The following is a 20108-nucleotide window of genomic DNA, read 5'->3' as shown; positions in this document are numbered from 1 at the left end:
GAAGCGATGGATGGTCAAATGGTCGCTTCTTGTGTCCTCAAAACACAGAGCCACAACAAACTGGGCACACTACCAAGTTCCGCCTCACTTCACGTGGGTGGGAGGCTTGTTTACCAGGAAATAATCTCTTTGGACAGGGAACAGAAGGTACAGCAAATGTAAGTTAAACAATTGTGGCTGATGTGAACATGACAGCAAGATTCAGTGCCTCATAGTTCTGGCTCACCTGAACAGGGAACTGGGGCTAAAGTAATACAAGACATCACCACGGTTGTAAAGATATTCAGAGGAGTAGGATAGGATTTTTTAGCCAAATGTTTTGACCTGCAAGTGTGCCGTGAAAGGTTCCAGGTGGCTCGGCCCAACATTTTGTCACTGGCTGAGCAGATCTGATAAACAGGAAATGACATAATTATGTAGTCCTACATAGGAAACAGGGAGAAAAATCAAAGTACGCTTAGAAGATTACGCCATGGAGGCCTTGCATGCTTCTTTCAGGAAACCCCTACCGTGAGGATCTCGATCTTTCCAGCCTATTGAAGCCGACCAGCATTTGTGTATGTTGACGTACGCCATGGTAACACACGAGAGCTTGAAACGCTGTATCTCGTACGAGCAGCGTGCGTGGCTATGTGTCAGTGCAGGCTGTGCCAAGCTGATAACAGGACGTGAGATCATTTACTCCGGCCCCGTCCTTCTCGGTGCTGACGGACCCAAGCCCTCATGTCATAAACAGGTACATCTCCCGGCCTGACATTCTACAGGACCTATTACATCCTGCTCCATTGTTCTTGTTCTATTTTCCACGGACTCATCGTCTGTTCTGATAGATCCCCTGTTCCGTGGTCACCGTAGATGGCCCAGAATACATTACTGTGCAAAGGCATTAGTAGTCAACCCTCTCCCCTGAAGAAAGAAAAAACACACAGACTTGTCTCGTCTTTAAGGATCAAAGGTAAGAGCAAGGACGATGTATTTGTTTACTCAAGCATGATGGGAAAACTCAGAAAAAAGACGTTCTAGGCCCCCTTTGCTGCTTTGAAGAAATAAAGGACACTGGTTTTCCATTCAGTATTGCATTTCACAGGAGGCAAACAGCAGTACGGAAATAAAAAGTATATGCGTCGCATGGTATCGATTTCATGACTGCTCAGTGTAATCATGCCCCTAATAAGAAAATTCATACCCTGTCCAAGATGTTAACTGGCACAACCCCGCAGAAGAGCATTTGGCTAAAATCAGCTGGGTTATATATGCTGTCACCATTCTGCCTGTGCTGCATGGACAGTATGTGTTAAGCATGTGTTCGAAAAACAAACAGCGGAGGCACTGGGGTTTCAGCTCTCCCTGCTGGGGGTGACCTCATGTTTGTCTTTGGGATCGAATGTCTCCCGTATTGCATGTTTTCTTGCAGAGTCCCTGCTGCTGAGCTCAGGGCCTGGCACCACTTCTGTCGGCCCGGTCTGTGGGGGGGTGGGGGGCAGGAGGGGACGGGTGGATGGGGGCGATACGGTCCACTCTGCTCGTTGGCCTGGAAAGGAGTACAGATTTGCAAAAGTGAGAAGAAAATTATTACTGAGAGGTGAGACTATGCAACTCTTCTATTGTGCCTCTTCCTGACTTGCGTTGTGCTCTCTTTCCCTCTCCATGTTTCTCTGTCTCTCTCACTTCCTCTCATCTCCAAGCTGTAGGCATATGGTCAACAAATGTGCTCACGGTCTCCACCCTCGAGTCCAAATACAACATGGCTGCACATTTGTCTTCACATATTAATGCTTCTTAATGATCCCACCATCAGTCAAGACCAGGCGCTGACTCAGACCTGGACTACCCAGTGACCACACAGCTTTAAACCAGCTAGCTATTCAAGCTTAACTAGCCTCAGGTCCGGACGGAACAGCTGAACGTCTTGGCTTGCAGTAATGGGTCAGGAGGGGGACCTGCTAATTGTCAAGTCCGCTCGCTGTAGCCATATGTGCTGTCAGTCAGCGGTTTCTTCTGGGGAACGACAGCAGTACGTGAAATAATTACAGAGACAGGGCAGCAAGTCTACTGGAGCTGGAAGCTACAAGAACAAACAGACGTCCACACAGGCAGCCAGATAAGACTGCTCTTTAGAGGCAACATTATCAACACTGTTGGTTGGTGATGGCTAATGTTGCTGTTAGCTCGTTATTTGATATAAATGGTGGCATATCATACAGAGTACATGGACTTTAGGTGCTTAGCTGAGGCTTAGACGTGCAGACAAACCGATGGCAGACTAACCGGACTATTAGAAGGGTTCCATTGATTGACAAAATCAATAAACATGAAGCATTTTTCTTTTCTTTCCCATAAAATAAACACATAACATTATATAATGACAACTGACATGGGTATACACTTACCGGCCACTTCATTAGGTACATCTGTCGAATTGCTCATTATCGCAAATGTCGGATCAGCTAATCAGCTCAGCAGCAGAAGACCACACCAGGTGCCACTCCTATCAGCTAAGAACTGAGGCTACAATTTGCATAGGCTCACCGAAATTGGACAATAGAAGATTGGAAAAATGTTGCTTGGTCTGATGAGTCTCGATTTCTGCTGCAACATTCGGAAGGTAGGATTTGGTGTCAACAACATGAAAGCATGGATCCATACTGTCTTGTATCAACTGTTCAGGATGGTGGTGGTCGTGGTGCAACGGTGTAGGGGATATTTTCCTGGCACACTTTGGGCCAATTAGTAACAATTGAGCATCATGTCAATGCCACAGCCTACCTGAGTATTGTTGCTGACCATGTCCATCCCTTTATAACCACAGTGTACCCATCTTCTGATGGCAGCAGGATAGCATGCCATGTCATAAAGCGCAAATCATCTCAGACTGGTTTCTTGAACACGACAATGAGTTAATTGTACTCAAATGGCCTCCACAGTCACCAGATCTCAATCCAATAGAGCACCTTTGGGATGTAGTGGAACATGAGATTCACATCATGGATGTACAGCCAACAAATCTGCATCACTGTGTCATGCTATCATGTCAATATGGACCAGACTCTCTGAGGAATGTTTCCAGTGCCCTGTTGAATCTACGCCATGAAGGATTAAGGCAGTTCTGAAGTGGGGTCCAATCCGGTGCTAGCAAGGTGTACCTAATAAAGTGGCCGGTGAGTGTATACTACACCCCCCCCCCCCCCCCCCCCACACACACACACACAAACTCACTTGTTATTTACAACAATCAGTAATTTGATTTCCAGTTACACCGATAAACCTCCTCCCGACCGCCGCAGCCAGTTTGGGGAAGGGAGGTGCAGCGTTCTCACCTCAGCCAGTTTGGGTAAGGGAGGTGTAGCGTTCTCACCTCAGCCTTGGTGATAAGCCAGTTCTGCAGTCTCACTCTACGCCTTGCCTGCTTCCACCCTGTACAGACCAACAACCACCACGCAAGATGTTGCGGTCGCCTTTAGCTAGGGTCATAACGGACGTGGGTGTCAGGAGCCAACCACCCAAACCGTTGGCAGTTGACTCCACAACGGCTCCTGAAAAAAACCGCTGTCTGCTTCGCCAAAGTTTCGCAACTGTCGCTTAGAGGGAGAAATGCATCAAAGTGGAGTTAAATCAGGTTATGTAAACCCAGAGACTACACTGGTTAATTTGGAACTCCAATTTAAAGCATCCTGAAATTTCTGCAGTTACAGAGGCACGTTATTCATGGTGAAATAAACGCTTCGAGAAATACACTTAATGCAAGACATTTATAAAGGGCAAGAACTGAATCTCCAAATAAAATTGTGTTTATAAGAGTGAGGCAGGGTTCAACAATTATGCCATTTTTACACCTCAACATTATGCAGTGCATCTGAATACTCCATATTCAAACATAACTCATGGTTCTTTCACATATAGGCCTACACCTACTTGTCTTGTATATGCCCTCCAAAGCTCCCTTATTACGTATGTCTGCCTCTCAGGTGTATTTTACATGTTTACACTTACACACTGTAAACAGTACCAGTTTACGGCCGTGAGCTATTTGTCAGCTACCCTCAACTCGGTTACCACCGTGGGACTGTCAAAGACAAGATATTTTCTGGCTGGTGGACCATTCTTAGCACAGTGGTGACATTGACAGAGCAGTTAGATTGTGGTGGCCTGGTGGTGAGTGTTTATTTGGGTACGAGCATGTGAACAACACCAGTGTTCCTGGAGCCTGTATCTGTCAGTGCCAATAATATACTACGTGTAGGCTAACAACCAAACATATCCAACTAACAGTGGTTCTGTGGTACTTATGTACAATTGAAGAATGACTTATGCTAACTGTAGGAGGTACCAAATGCTCTGTAGTTTCTAATTCTACACATACTTTTCTACTAAAGATTTCCATATATAAATGTTAAGAATTAGTAATTGTATTTGCATGCAATGGTTTAGCTGCAATGTACTAAAATAAATAACCTACATGCTTCAGCTGAGATAAAACATAAAGAGTGAAATTTAATATTTTTAACTGTGTGCAAACCACTAATACCCCACTAAGCTCCTCTCAAGTGGGAAGGAAAGAGCCAGAAACAGCCTGCTTAAGTCTTGTCATTATCCTTCATATGACATCTATCTATCTATCTATCTATCTATCTATCTATCTATCTATCTATCTATCTATCTATCTATCTATCTGTTCTAAAAAGCGCTATATAAATACATTTTTATTTGATTTGATGTTAATTAAAATATCCAAATATCTAATCATCGTCTGTCTGTTTAACATTTATGTATCAGCTCTTCTGATAAGTATTTCACGTGTCTTCTTGTCTAACCTTATTCACAGCATTTTACAAAATGTCCTGAATAGATTATTGTGAAGATGTCACTATCCTTCCCATGTAGAATTTCTTGACTGTTGCCTAATTTGAAAAGTCTTGTGCATCGAAAGGACAGGGTTTCCTTCTGAATGGACAACTGTCATTACAGACCAGAGACTGAGACCAGATCAGTGACAGAAGAAAGCCACCATTCACCCATAGATTTCAATGAAGTTAATTATCTGTTCCCTAATTGCTTTTGGGGCCTTTTGGACACTGCCATGTGTCCTGGGAAAAAAATGCCTGCACATAAATCTTTAAAAACAACCAGCCGCAAAAACAAGCCTTGTCCCGCACTGAGAGAGCTGAATGCTGAAAAGCTGGCATTTAAGCAGCAGGTCCCAGGGGAGTAACGCACAGCAGGACACAAAGATGCCTTTACTGTGCGGGGATGAAACACAGCCCCTCAGCCCAGCATTTGTGGTAATCAGATGCCTGCCTCTAAGGATCCAGCGTTACTGCTCCAAATGGGCCTAGACTTGATGCAACATGCTCCTGGGCTAGGAGAGAAGAAACTGAAGGAGACAGGCAGAGGAAGAGAGAGAGGAATGAGATAATGGGAGAAAGAAAGAGTGAGATGCAGGACACGTAGAGAGAGAGAAAGACACTTGTGCCTATACAAACGATTGCAAAACATGAGAGCTAAAGAAATAAAAATAGAACCGTTCCATATTCATCATTCAATTTTGCCACTAGGTCTTCTGCCCCCAGTTTGGACCTGAACAATCCCAAGTAGCCCGGGTGCACATTGATCCCTGGTCGTGTTTGGAGCCCTTCCTCAGTAAGACTCTTCTTCGTCTCTTATTAGCGTCAGCGCCGTTCCCGGCTCCCCTGTCTCCGGCCCAGCGGACGGCCCGTGCCAAGGTCGAGCTCACGGCAGCAACGCCACCAGGGAGAAGGACGGCCCGAGATGCCCTGGTCGCGATCAGAGGTTCGGGATCGTGCACGTGCGGGATCGTGTCCGTGCGGAATTGTGTCCGTGCGGAATCGTGTCCGTGCGGTATCGGGTCGGTTCTTCTTTCTTATTTCTTCCCTGAAAAATTGCCGTGAGTTTCTATTGCTGTGGCAGACCAGCACTCGAGGATGAGTTCATGTGAGACTATTATCCAGAATCGTTGGTTAGGGTTCAATATTCTAACCTGTGAAGAGGTATTTGAGTGCTGGAAAGGTTACGGTGATGACAGAAACACGTCTTGCTGGGAAGCCTCAGCCGTGCTGGAATGTGTGTGAGTGCTTCTTTAAGCACGCAGCAGGGCTCTCTGATCAGTATGGCAGTGCTGTTCCTTGGCCTTTGTCAGTAAAAAGGAACAACCGCAGGCCAGGGCAACAGCAGAGGTGATGCAGGCAGCAGTGTGTGCGCTGCACGTGTGTGTGTGTGTGTGTGCGTGTGTGTGTGTGTGTGTGTGTGTGTGTGTGTGCGTGTGTGTGTGTGTGTGTGTGTGTGTGTGTGTGTGTGTGCACATGCTCTTTGAGTGTGTTTCATGCCCCAGCGGAACACTGAGTTGGCGGCACAAAGCCTGGAGTCACAGCAACCCAGAAGCCCCAAAAGGGGGGGGGGGGGGGGGGGGATGGGGGCGAGAGGCACAACCTCTGACCTCTGACCTCTCACAGCTGCTTTTCTGAAAAGTCCCCAGTACCTTTTTCCACTCCTTCTCCCTCCCTCTCTCTCTCACTCTGCTCATGCAAGGAAAGAGAACAGACAACAGGATTTCTATACTTTCTGCGCTAAAGGCTCTGAATGCTCAATGTGTGGCTCTCATTCAGCCTCTGACATCCAATCACGGTGAAGTATGCACTGTTTGCTCACACACCACTCACACACCGCCAGGGTGGTAGCTGTTCATAACAAATGATGCTTCAAACCTGACATTTTCCTGAGTATGTCTAATTAAGAAACAAGGGAAATGTAAACCGTACTTAATTATAATTACAGACAAACATACGTCTGTTGCTATAGTAAATAAGTGTAATAACAGACATGTGCCTTGGAAAGTTTTAAAACACAAACATTAACCAATCATAATTGATTTAATGTTCACAGGCATAAGCACCAGAAACACAGGGGAGGTGACAGTGATGCAATCAGAACGAAGCACGCACTTTAGAAAATTGTTTACTCAAATGCTTTTTTACATAAAAGCGTAATACTTGAATTATGTTTTTAGTACTTTCATGATATAAGTCTTATTTGACCTTTCAAAAACAAAAAATGAAAACCATGAAGTCTTTAGTCTTGATAATTTATCATCACGGTCATTCCAGCAAATGATCACTTGCTAACTCCCAGAAGGAAGGCCTGAGTCCTACTGATTGTGAATAGCACAGCCAGGTGGCTGAACACTATTTTAGCCAGCCCTTCCTAAATCACTGCGCTGCAGACTTCCGGCTCTGTGCCTGAATGTGCTATTACTACTCCTACACATCTGATTCAGATCATCAGATGGGTAGCATGCCCTCTGTGAGCTGGCCATGGCATGGCTAAGGAAAATACATTGCGTGCTGTCCCCGAGACCAAGAAAGGGAACATGACCTGCTGGTCAAATGTTTGACCACAGTCATGTGCATCTCAAGCCTTTTAAAAAGTCACGGACAAGTCCTGCAGGCTCACTGATGAGTTCATGACATTTCATATTCCGACCACATTCATAAAAAAGCAATACACAGCAGTTGTCACCTCGCCGCTCACAGATCCCCCTAATGCACCTCCATTATGAGTCGTTCACCAGCTCCTAATGAAATTCCGCTGTCTGGGTTGAAATGTGACTTTTCCCCGGGCTGATTGAGCAGCTAATGTGATGCGTCTTCGGGGCTAATTAGACAGTGAAAAGAGTTCGTCATTAATATTGATCCTCCTCCGCCACGTGTGTGAGACCGCTTCACCTGCTCCTGGCTTTCCCACGCTTCACCCCAGCCACGCGGGCTCCAGCAACATGGCCTCCACACACACGCTCTTCCCTCAGTCCCACACCTCATGACAGGCCCAGAGAAAAGGGGAGCGAAGGAGGGAGAGGGAGGGAGACTATAATATGATGGCCGGACTTAATGAGGATCACATTAATTTAAGCTGCTTTTCTGAAAAAGTGGGGTGGTGTTACGTAACCAATGACTGAAGGTCTTTTGTTGGGAGTCAGAGCTGAGGTTTGAAATCCTACTAGTCTAGGTTACATAAAAGAGCTCCATCAGCTCCGAAACACAGTTAATGACTCGCAGAGAGACAGCGCAATTTTCACATCTTACTATCAGTGGGAGCGGAAGAAAGGAAAATGCTAAGTGAGTTATATAACCTCCATCACAAATAAACTCGTGCTATTAGCCTGTTCCTGAACAATACCAAGTCATGTTCTCTAAATTACAGCACTATTGCGAAGTATTCCCACTCTGTTTCATATTCTCTCTCTCCCCCCCCCCCTCTCTCTCCACCTACTCTTATTCTTTTACATCTTTATTAGTTCTTCTATTCCATTTCATGATTTTTTTGTGATTTGGTCTTTCAGTTTGTGTGTGTGTGTGTGTGTGTGTGTGCGTGTTTACTTCTCTCTGGTCTGCCCTGTCCCTTCCCTCTGTGGCCCAGGGGAACAGGACAATGGAGGGGTGGTGTTGGCTACACTGTAGCAGGCTGTGCTGTGTGGCTCTGTCCTCGTCTCCCCTCATCTCCACAACAAAAACAGGGTCAGAGCATTCCCACGCTGCCCTGCAGGCCTGCCCTGCAGTGCCTCTTATTAGCACTCACACACACTCACACACACACTTCTCTCACACACACACACACACACACACACACACACACACATTCCCACACACACAAACACACACACACACACGCACCCTCACACACACACACACACACACACACACAAACACAAGCGTTCCACACACACTCACATTCACACACTCATTCACACATGAAGGCACCCACAGGCACACAAGCATACACATATACGCACATATATGCTTGCTCACCCTTGTGCACACAAACACACACACAAACACACACGCACACACACAAACACACACGCACACACACACACACACACACACACATACACACACGCACACACACACACACACACACACACATACACACACACACACACACACACACACACACACACACACACACACACACACACACACACACACACACACACAAACACACACACTCGCAATAATCGAATCATCAGCAGCCTGTAAGGAACAGAGTGGCCTGAACCTCTCTACCCTCCCTCCCACTCCTCTCCTGGTTGTCCCCGGGGGTGGTGAGGGTGGACTGGTGGCGCAAGGCGGACACTCATCCCCCCCCCCCTGTCGTGCCCCCTCTGGGTCCACCGGCTGGGCACACACGCACGCCTGGCACCACGTCCCGCCCCATTCACATGTAGAGTGGGCCAGCACGCTGTTTGTGTGGGGAGCGGCATGTTGCGCGATAGTTACACAATTCATTAAAAGCTATTTCGAGACACAAAGCGAATGGCTGCGACTCAACGCGCCTTCCTTTCACAGAGCGGGACCTGCCGGAAAAGCCACAAAGAGCTCTCATTGTTTTATAAGCAGTGGCCTTCATTACTGTTCTGGCCCAGGCAATGCAATACCAATTCAGCACAAAGGGCCGTATTGAACTCCGATCGACCTGCGTTCTCTGGCTTTTCCGTCTTTATGGGAATGAAAAATAGAGAGAGGCAGACTTCACATCCCTCCTGCAGCTTGGGCTAAAGGTCAATTTACATAATTACTGCGTTTTCGATCGCCTGTGTTTGCTCACTCACCTGTCTGTAAGAGCTACTACGGAAAGGCAGGAAGGACATGTGGCTTCACGATCGTCAGTTTGCTAAGCTGCTCGGCAGTAAAGACTGCAGACTATACCGGGTTATATTAGGCTTACAGTTTTGAACAATTTGCTACGTGTTGTGCAACACGGAATTCCGTTGTTCAAAACTCCTCATACAGTTAAACACTAAGTGCATTTACTGTAAAGCACCGAAATAATTTACAAGGATCTTAGAACCAACACAGTGCTCCAGAATGGTCCCCAATAAAAACACCCATAACACAGATCGTAAAAAAATACCAGACAATACAAAGTGACAATAATTAGAGAGTCTTGTTTTTAGATTTTCCTTCTGCATAGCATGAACATATTACAGTAAATACCAGGATACAAATAAGCTGTAGGCTACTGTATAAATTGTACTGTAGAACATGTTACATACATGGATCAGAAATGTTACAGTTTGTTCAAAATAGTTTATATTAGCAGCATTTTGCAATGGCAATTTACCTAATAAAAGACAAAACACAAAACTACAGTCACTCAAAACATCTACAGTCAAAACATCTCTGTATGTCTCACAGTAAATACAGATGAATTCATTTACACCTAGTTGTAGTTGGTGAACATAGTGACATATTCAACCCTGTCTTTGTGGTCACAGGTTCTCGTCTGTGTTCTGTCTTGTAATACATCTGGGATAATGATGCCTTGAGTCCCTTATCCGTCCCTGCCTGTGGTCTGCAGAAATATCACAGCATCCAGCAGTCGTTGCATCAAAAAGGACGGACATTTCGGCATGAGGATGGTCATACGTTTTCCACCTCCATGAGGGTAGGACTTCCTCTGTGGGGTTCAATAATGAAGCATGCTGGGAAGAAAAATACGCTCTCTTATTGGCCGCACGCCACTCTCTGACTGCCAGGGAGTGAGGGCATACCACGTCATCCAAAACGTTCTGGCTCCAAGACTTCCACAGAGATCATCCACGGATGTAAGATGTGCATGGTAGCACAGACTGGTGCTACAACCGTCCATCAGTTGATATTGTGGCTTACGTCTGATCAGATCTGCTACTACAATTCACGATCATTCGCTTTATTCTTCTACCACACATACACACTCCTCTTTCTCTCTGGACCAGGGTCTTCATTGTTATAATCAATTGAGAAATGGGCATTTGTCTTGGAAAAAAAGCAAATTAAGAAAATTCTGTCTCAATCAGTTTAGTTTTGTCTTATGTTTGATTTTGAACTTAATTTCAACATTTCGTGTGGAAACAAATGTTCCGCAATTTAGTCAACTTAGATCAGTGAAATGTGAAGTGAAAAAAAAAACAAAAAAAACAAATTGTAACACAACAATACTATATTATCTTTGGAATGTTCTACTGTGAGCTTCTGGTCACATCAGTAAAGTGTTCATGAAGGTAACTGAAAACCAGGTTGGTAAAGTTTCAAGGACCTACATGCTGAAAAACACACACACGCACGCACGCGCACACACACACACACACACACACACACACACACACACACACACACACACACACACACACACACACACACACACACACACACACAAATACAGACCATAAAAGCACATGTACACGCACACAACCTGCCTAACAACACTACAAACATTTAGATGTCTACCCCTCTGATCACTGCCACTCAATCAGTCATGGCCTCACTGATGAGCACTCACACCCGAGACCAACCCAACAAGCCCCACTGCCACATAAAAAGGCTCGGACGACCCATCAAGGCTGCTAGGCTGACCTACATGATGCTGTCCTGTGAAAGCCACATTATCAACTCTTAACACATCCTGTTAATCCTTACGGGCTTAAACTACACAACCAAAAGTGCTGTAAGAAATAGTGGAAACAACGCCACCTTGAAAGGAAGCGGCTGTGTTTTCCCGGATGCACACGCCACCTGCATGCGAGTCTTATCCTCATTATACGCACTGCAACTCCCAACCCTGTTAGACATGCTTAAGGACCAAGAGCTGATCCTTCCTTGTCTGCACTGAGAGTAAATTCAGAAGAACACAGAGCTTAGTGTTTGCATACGCTCCCTGTCTGAAGGACGGAGGTGAAGAAACTGAGAGGATGAAACAGCATGTCCCCTTCGGAGCGCGTGCAGGAGCCCGTGCTGGGCGTCTTTCCGCTCCTCTCTCTCTCTCTCTCTCTCTCTCACTCTCTCACTCTCTCTCTGTCCTGTGCGTTGTTCCCTTCCTCTGGGAAGATGGAGGACCTCACTCAATTTGCATTGGAAAATAGCCACTCCTCCCTAGTGGCCACAGGAGAGATAAAAAGCATCCTTATGAATTTCTAATGGTGTTTGTGAGTTGATTTTAGCATCAGGACATTTGAGTGAATTCCAAACAGGCGGGAGAGTACTGCAGGCGTGAATAACAGCGCTCCTGGCCAGACTGTTAGACAGAGTTAAGGGCGGCTGGCAAACAGGGACATAGTGTGGGCAGACGTGTGGATGAACTCAACAAGTATGATCTCAGAGACCCTGGGACCCTCTCTTTGAAATGTTACTCATCATGCCCATTTGAGGATGTTACTTTCACAGATGCCTTTCTGGCAGAAGACATCACTTCTAGTAGCCCGTCAAGAAGATTCTGAATGTAAAGAGGCGTATAGTCCAGGTTTCAGAAGGTCAGGGATACCAGGGCGACTTCTTCGATCCTACTCATCTAACACCTCCAATAATAAAACATGACAAAAATAAGTAGTGTGACTTTAAATCCAGTAATCGCATGATTCTAATCAGATGGCACCATGAACAGTTTTTTTTTAGTTTAGACATTCAAGGCAAGCTGTACAGTGACAAAAAATGCACCTGTGTGTTACAAATCAGCAGAAAACTGCATAGAACTGTAATCAAGTGGGAACTGATCCTACACCCCTGGTGGTTGTTTGGCACCAGTGGGAAGGAGCGGTCTAAGGGTCTGGGCCGACCCCAGGGCACACAGGGTTATTTGCTACTGGATGAGTGGTGCAGACTGATTGTGATGGAGGGTGAGTCAGCGTCTCTCTCCACCCGTGCTCCCCTTGCTCATTATGGTGGCCACGCTGGCATCCGGCACCACAGCCGCGGTATGACAGGACCCGGGGCCCTTAGATGTGCAGGGAGATGGAGGGGATTTAGAGAGGGCCGAGATCAAAGCTGCCACTCATCCATGTGTAGAGGACAACACACACACACACACACACACACACACACACACACACACACACACACAGGCGGAGAGCATGCTCGCAGCACAGAGATTTGGGAAAACCAAGTAAAAAGTTCATATCTTTTATCTTTTAAATCCTTCTTTATTGTGATATGTTTTACTGAAGGGTGATGGCCTCTAGGATGAAGGTATGACTTCAGACTGAACTGTGATCATGGCCTTCTTTCAGTACCCCACCACACACACACACACACACACACACACACACACACACACACACACACACACACACACACACACACACGATACGGACAGACTATCAAAGCATGGCAGTACTTTTGCTTTCAAGCTCATTCTAATGCACATCCACATCACGTCATATCAGAAGCTGGCCATCATACAGGCCTTTTGTCACACATGATGCTGTAACCAGTGGAGAATATTCAGGTAATGACGGACACAACCATCATGCACAACGCCAGGAAAATAATGACAGGAAAACCAAAGACGACGACACCCATGTCGGAACCTGGCTCAGCCGAGGGCCTATTTGGCGCCATGCTTTTCGCAATTCGAAAGCTCCCTATGGGGTCTGGCACGGAGCAGGGCACGATGCTGGCGTTTGCTGCTTTTGACAGAGCTTTAGCCTGGCGTGTCTTTGGAGAGGCTCCTGCACTACCATCCTCTGAGGAACATGGCAGAAAACGAGAAACAAAGTAGCAATTGTCATTTGTCAATGGTGAGGGGTGAGGTCACACTGTATCCATAAGAAGACAAAAGAGAAGTTCGGCAATCACCGAACAAACGTTTCAGATTCAGCGGTTTGTGGCGACGTATTAGGACTTTAACTTAGCAAAGAAAACGTAGCTCGCAAGCTGTGCTGAATGCACTGCACGATGGACAGAAGTCACAGTGTCACTCTCGCTGATACATTGAAATGAAAAGTGTGAAGTGAATTAAATGTATGTCAAGCTGAAAGGAGTTAATAATTCAGCTACAACCGTTTAGTGACAATGGCAGAGTTCACAGCTCGGTTGCGAAGAGAATAATTTGCACTTTGGGCAGTTTTGGTCAGTAGGCAGCAAAACTGTAGAATTTTGTGATACTGTTGTATGTAAGCTACAGTTTGCTTACCATCCCAATACTAGCAATGTGATGGGACAGGCTGTCTTGAACATTTGCACCTGAGAATGGTGGAAGCATTTTTTTAAACGCTAGTTACAACAGTTTGGAAGTTATAGTGTCAAGAATGTGAATAGCCCACTTTTCAGTTTTTAATTGCACTGTATTGAAAATCATCTTTGTTGTCTCATTTTTAATAATTGTGTGCCTTAAATGTATAAAAAAATCCAAACAAAAATAAATAAATAAATAAATAAACAACAATAAAATAACATCACTGTATTGTAAACACAAGCTGGCAAGCCTACAAACTAAACAGAAATTGAAGGCTACAGATAAGAAGCTTCATGCACTGCAAGTCCCCAGTGGTTTGATGATTATTCACTGTTTTGTGTCAAGGAAAAGTTAAACGACAAGTTTATGTTGGAATCAATATACAAGCAGTTATGTCTCTCACTCTTGCTGTATTGGTTTTGGCTCTTATGAGCATAACGTGTAAAAATAGATATTTGTGGTTCAAATCTCTGAGTTCTTAAGGAATAATCGAATGTCATTTTGGGCCAATTTTGACTGCTCTATTTCTTAAGGTGCCTTTGTGAAGAGTTTCAATATACAGCAGAACTTAACCACATTGCAATGCGTGAAAGAATACAGTGCCAGAGCATTTTCCTTTAGAATGAAGATTATCTCCCCACAGGCACAAAGACATGACGTTTTATTCCTCTGTTTTGGTCGCATTTGTACAGTAGGATGAAGTGAATGTTTTTGGCTCCAAAGCTTCCAGCGTTGATTTAAGGTTTGAAACTGTAAACATTCAGTCTTACTGCAAGGACTCCATTAAAATAACACAATTAAATGTGCGGCTCATTTGTAAAAGCTCTCACACCTAGATACAGGACACACTCTCTGTAAGGGTTGAAAGCCCTGCCACCCAATCCTGTACTTCTCCAATTCAGCTCCCCACATATGTAATAACCCCCCACAAATGATACATACTACCAATATAGGCTTAACAGGATGCGATGACTAATGCAAGGTTTTCGGCCTATTTGCCAAATGAGTCAAACGTGAACGTCATTCCTCTCCGCTTCTTAAGAGTTACTTTTCTTTAAATATTTGTCGAGGTTTGGTGGTGATGCATGCTGGGTAGGTCTGTTTTTCTGTGCCATTGTGTAGATAGTGAGGAGAACTCCCAGAGGGCCCAGAGCAGCTGACATACATGAAGGCATCTCAAGCAATCTGCACTCTCAGGATATTGTGAGTGCCACTCCACAGTTGTGCATATGCAAACACATCATTGCATAGAAATTATTGTGTGTTAACCAAATATGGACTGCCGCATGCATTCGAAAATTACCAGTGAACAATTAGGTATGAAACTGACGTCAGCAAAAATGCAGACAACATCAGAGAGTGAATGTTAATACTGCGCAGGGTTGTAGTGTGTAGTGTGCTGTGGAGCGAAGAGGTTGTTAAAGGTGTTTCATAGGATTATGATTAGATTGGTGGTGGGAACATCTTGGGGAAACATCCTTAGAAACACTATCAAAGGCAAATGGGATATATAGAAATAACAGCATAAACATAATTTCCACATCTGTGCACCATCACTGTGCTGTGTTTTGGAGAAGTCTGTAGTCACCTCTTTGACAGACAGGTAGGCGGTGTTGTCATGCAAAAGAGCTCTGGCCTATGTTGTCAGATGCAGGGAACTCAGCTGTAGGCTGTTTCTGACAAGACAGGGCAGTAAGCAGAGGGAGCTAAATGGGTCATCACCACTCTTACTTTACCTCTTACATAACCCCTGTGCGAATAGCGCGTCGAATACGCAGACTACGCTGCAAGCCTAATATGACTGTCTTTATGCTGACATGTTCAGATGCTAACTACATTGCGTTGTGATCTAAGGGTCCGTGTGGGAGTTGGCAGCATAATTATTCACAAACAAACCAGCGCAGGGCATGCAGTGTGTATGTGTGTACATGCTTTAATCATTTCATTAATTAGTCAACAGAATTACATTGTCGGTGATTTGAAATGAAATTCTTTAGAAGCAAACGTAAAACCAAAGAGATCGGGTCGTGCGCAAATTATTGGCCTAGAGAAACGGAGACAAAAGCGTATACACAAAGGTATCGGGCTATGACTATAATCTGCAGCACTCTTCTGTGATTACGACGAAACGATTGCGGAGTGAACGTTCATTAGCATCTGATCAGGCTCACGCTGGAGCCCGAGAGCTTGTTTCCCACCCTTAATGAGAAACAATACGGCATCTGCTGAAACGGCAGCGTGGAGTTATATGACTCTTGTAGCATTAGAGCCGCCATGAACACAAAACGACTGCGATAGGGTTCATCATTTCATTATGATGCGGAACACAAAATGCGCGGGTATATTCTTTCTTCGTGTCGCCTTACTGTCTTGTTTGGGGTGGGGAACGGAAAGGAGAGGAGAAAACAGGTTGACGTGAGACTTTACGCGCAGCTGAGCTGACACAACAAATCCGTGTTTGAATTCCGCCAAATTGACTGTTTGACCATCTGTGATTCTGGGACACACCGCGCCAGAATCAGATTAGTTTGTTAATGTATTCTGCTCCAGAGGCCTGGGCAGAACTCGGCCTAGATGGGAACTCATGAACTTGATTATTGCGGACATTGCGTGCGGTCTGAGGCGGGACACTGCGTAAACTTAGTCCATTTAACGTTAAGAGCAGAACTTTTGCTGTCAATACAGCAGTTGCCATTGAAAATGCTGCAATATGTGTTCTGAAATCCATTGAATTCTCATAGAAACTTGGACACAGTCTACAACGATGTAGTGAGTGTGTGTGTCCCGTCATTCCATAGTTCATCGTTAATGGTTGCTGACCGTATTAAAATGTACAACCTGCACGTTTCTATGTTAACCTCAAACTGGTTCTGGGGCATATAACTACATGTACAGATAGGAAGAGGAAGTGAAGTCAATAATACGCAATGGTAGAAGAAGGTTAGTGGTGACATCATGTGGTGGAAACATCAATTTCCCTTTAGTTCCACTAACACTAGCATTCCAGTCCCATTGACAACACATCAACATATGTAAAAGGTTTTAAGAAATACACACAGCACTAAAATTATTAAAGTACTGGCTAAACTAATGAGACTAAGCTATTTGTAGGTATTAAAGGTATATGAAGAGTATTCTGATAACCAGTCTGCTGAGATTTTATGAAAAGCAGAGCCATCAAAGGCTAATATGACCTGAAGCACTACGAAATTAGATTCTAAATGAGGAGTTAAAATGCATTTATCTGTACAGGCTGGGTAATTGAGCTAACAGCAGCAGAGTTTAATAACATGTTCCACTGGGTGGTTCAAATCCAGGGATTCCTTAAGAGTAATACATAAACTGGAGATTTACCATTTGTCATTGATATGAGAAAAATGTTAACCAAAGGTATATCATTTCTACGGGGGAAAAAAAAGGTCCACACCGTTTGATAAAAATACTTTATTTCTTTATAAATCCACATAGAGTACCTATGAAAGCATAAAATTCCATCCCAGGACATTATTATTTTCACTTATAATTCAAATCATAAATGGCTGAAGGTGTACCTCACATACAAATACGTATACAGTCAATTGGAGAAAAAATTATTTATCAGGCCGACTTTCAAAGAGGCCCATTTATTATTGAACATTGTATTTAATGTCAGTGAAAGTCAAGGTGTCTTAAAAGTCAGAGTATTCAGCTTTAGTTGGTACATGTCATTAAAATGTTTCGGTGCAGGGTGAGTAACGAAATCCTAGTGGTGTCTTTTCCTTTTGAATCTTCAGAACCCACGTACAATCAGCTAAACAGACATCCAATTTCCCTCAAAAGAGAATTGAGACAATAGAAGAGTGGAATATATCATAAAGTGCCTGAAAAGTTCACCAAACGGTTACTCGGTATACCAATTGCACTAACACTGTATTTTCGTCAACCATTATCCATTAAAGTGGAACCTTTCATTCCTTTGGCTTTGCACCTTTCCACAGTCTGGGCTTCCCATGTTGACTGAATATTGAAGCTCAGTGTTGATAATTATTCAGTTTCCACAGGTTCAACAAAGAACAGTGACAAAAGTCCAATGAGGGTCATTTTTTTTCCAGTCTTTTCTCTAAGTGTGACGGCCTCTGGTTAGGACAAACTCATGCCCATATGCTCCAAACAGGATCATTAATGTCCACAGTTTGTGTAGGAGCTTGCATAAGGGACTGAAAACAGTTGTTGTTACTGGCTTCCACCCACCTCTTCTCCCAGTAGTATACTGGCTCCAATCCCAGGCAATTCTTATTAGCCTCCAGCTTGAGTTTGCCTAGAAGAACCAGAAGTAGAGATGTTAGAGCCAGCTGCTGCCTACTGTAGAAAACAAACAAAAAAGTAACTTATGGCAAGACTACTCTGAAATAAAAACACTGGCAGTTTCATTATAAAAGAAATCTTAAAAATGAACTAAAATGACTTAAAGGTCTATGCCTGCAGTATTTGCTGCAGGAGGGAAACTGTCAGCCTACATGCCTGCAGTTCTACAGATTTCTGCTGAAGCGTTTCATAACCATGCCTTACTCAGCAAATTCTTACCATGAGGAACATATGGAAGGTAAACTCAGCATGTTATAAATCTTGCAGACAGACTGGCTTTCCAGAAGGTTCCTAGACTTCTTTCAACCGTGTGCCTTTCAATACATGGCCTGAACAGCATTAGCTTCAGAGAAAGCACAGTCCTATATGAAATAAACAGCTCTTCCAGGCAACATGAGCTAACTGAGCATAAATGAAAGGGGACAATGGTGGGGGGTGGGGGGGTGTTTGAATGGTAGATCTGGGAGTAACAGAGTGAGGCCAGACACCGTTTTCACGCTCCAGCTCGCTAGCAATCTGTAAGAAGCAGCACACTAACGCTAAGTCCTATTCAGATAGCTATTTTTAGTGTGGTCTAGCCTGCCGCAGTCAAGAGGGATTCTGGGTCGGATCTGCTGTTGGCATGTAGACGGTGAATGGGTTGTGGCCCACTTTCGGTTGCACGTAAACAACGGTGATTACCCCAAGCTCCGGGGCCACACCCGTCCCACGGCACACCCCTTCCCCTAAAGGATTAGTCCATTTGTCTCTATATTTGAAGCTCAAAGCTTTTACAGTTATATCTGTCTAACCCCCTCACCCTTTCACCTGCCTATGCTCACATCATAACATGCCCATACTCCCCTCTCCTGCATCATCTCTTCTTGCTTTAAAAAAAAAAAAATCCTCCGAACCACCTCTCCTCTCCCTCTGTGGCTCTTTTGAAACACACTCTATCTTTCCCTTTTCTCTCCCTTCCCTTTTCAGGCCAAGGTAAAAAAAGACATCCATTCCAGGTTAGCTAGAGAACAGAGTGCATGCTTTCTCCCATTTCTTGTGCTGCATTCAGTCCCAGTTGCTAAAGGAAACGTCCTCAAGAAATGGATTTTTTTCACGCACAGTGACATTATATTCTGAATTTTTAGCTGAACATATACCTCAGGATAAATAGGAGGTAAATTGTTACTCAGAGAGAGTACAGTTTCATCGTAAATTTAGAAAGGTGCTATGCCATCCTCAGAGCAGATATAAATTGAGCAGTATCATATTACGATGGCCATCTTCCTTATATTCTTCCTTATATTTTCATACAGGACACTTATTTAATCATGTGCTAAACATGTATCTTAAAAAAAGAGAAAAACAAAAACTTGTTAACTCATAAACTTTAAACATTGAACATCTGATGACATAATGAATCTCTCTACACCTGGTTACAGAGATGGTTAAAGACTGTGTCCCCAACTGACCCTGGTCAGGCTAGAAACAACCTCTGCCAGTAGAGGGCATGCTTTCACTCCAGACACCACTGACACGAGTGCTGTTCATAACAGTATACCCGATCAGGGTGGTTTTTGCTGTATACTTTGCCAAAGCACTTCATTGGAACTAACCCATGACCAATTGGCCAAGATGCCTGTCCCAGCCTATGCATGTGATGTTAAAAGGAGTAATCTTCTCCAGAGGCCAAGTGATCTGAAAGCCAGAAGCACTCTGCTAGCGTCACTCTGCTAGCAGCTATAACCCGACCCCTATAACCTGGCCACCCACCCACCCACGCATCCAGCCTG

The 20108-nt window shown here is 44.5% G+C and overlaps 1 protein-coding gene and 3 long non-coding RNA genes across 7 annotated transcripts in view; 2 read left to right on the top strand and 2 right to left on the bottom strand.

Annotated features, from left to right (window-relative positions):
- LOC143491070 (uncharacterized) overlaps positions 1-20108 on the top strand; it is a 42310-nt gene that overhangs the window by 6840 nt on the left and 15362 nt on the right. The window lies entirely within an intron of this gene.
- Positions 252-3494, bottom strand: LOC143491066 (uncharacterized). The gene is made up of 3 exons (XR_013125072.1): positions 3356-3494; positions 510-1531; positions 252-389 (listed from the first exon to the last, which is right to left on the bottom strand). It is a non-coding gene; the product is annotated as an uncharacterized LOC143491066 (long non-coding RNA).
- LOC143491080 (uncharacterized) lies at positions 624-10792 on the top strand. Of its 3 annotated transcripts, XR_013125083.1 has the most exons (4): positions 624-736; positions 831-955; positions 1686-3158; positions 3252-4337. It is a non-coding gene; the product is annotated as an uncharacterized LOC143491080 (long non-coding RNA). The 3 variants fall into 3 exon arrangements; XR_013125084.1 differs by lacking the exons at positions 1686-3158; positions 3252-4337 and adding an exon at positions 10286-10792; XR_013125082.1 differs by lacking the exon at positions 3252-4337 and having other exon boundaries at positions 1686-3172.
- The window catches only part of LOC143491051 (leucine-rich repeat and fibronectin type III domain-containing protein 1-like protein), a 105811-nt gene continuing 103108 nt past the window's right edge, over positions 17406-20108 (bottom strand). The window contains exon 4 of the mRNA XM_076989720.1: positions 17406-18292. The gene's annotated coding sequence lies outside the window, so the exon portion shown is untranslated. The remainder of the gene's footprint in view (positions 18293-20108) is intronic.

Source organism: Brachyhypopomus gauderio, chromosome 2 (genome assembly GCF_052324685.1).
Source record: "Brachyhypopomus gauderio isolate BG-103 chromosome 2, BGAUD_0.2, whole genome shotgun sequence".
NCBI classification, from domain to species: domain Eukaryota; kingdom Metazoa; phylum Chordata; class Actinopteri; order Gymnotiformes; family Hypopomidae; genus Brachyhypopomus; species Brachyhypopomus gauderio.
Note: the sequence above shows the minus strand (reverse complement) of the source record. Positions and strands in the feature narration are given on the sequence as shown.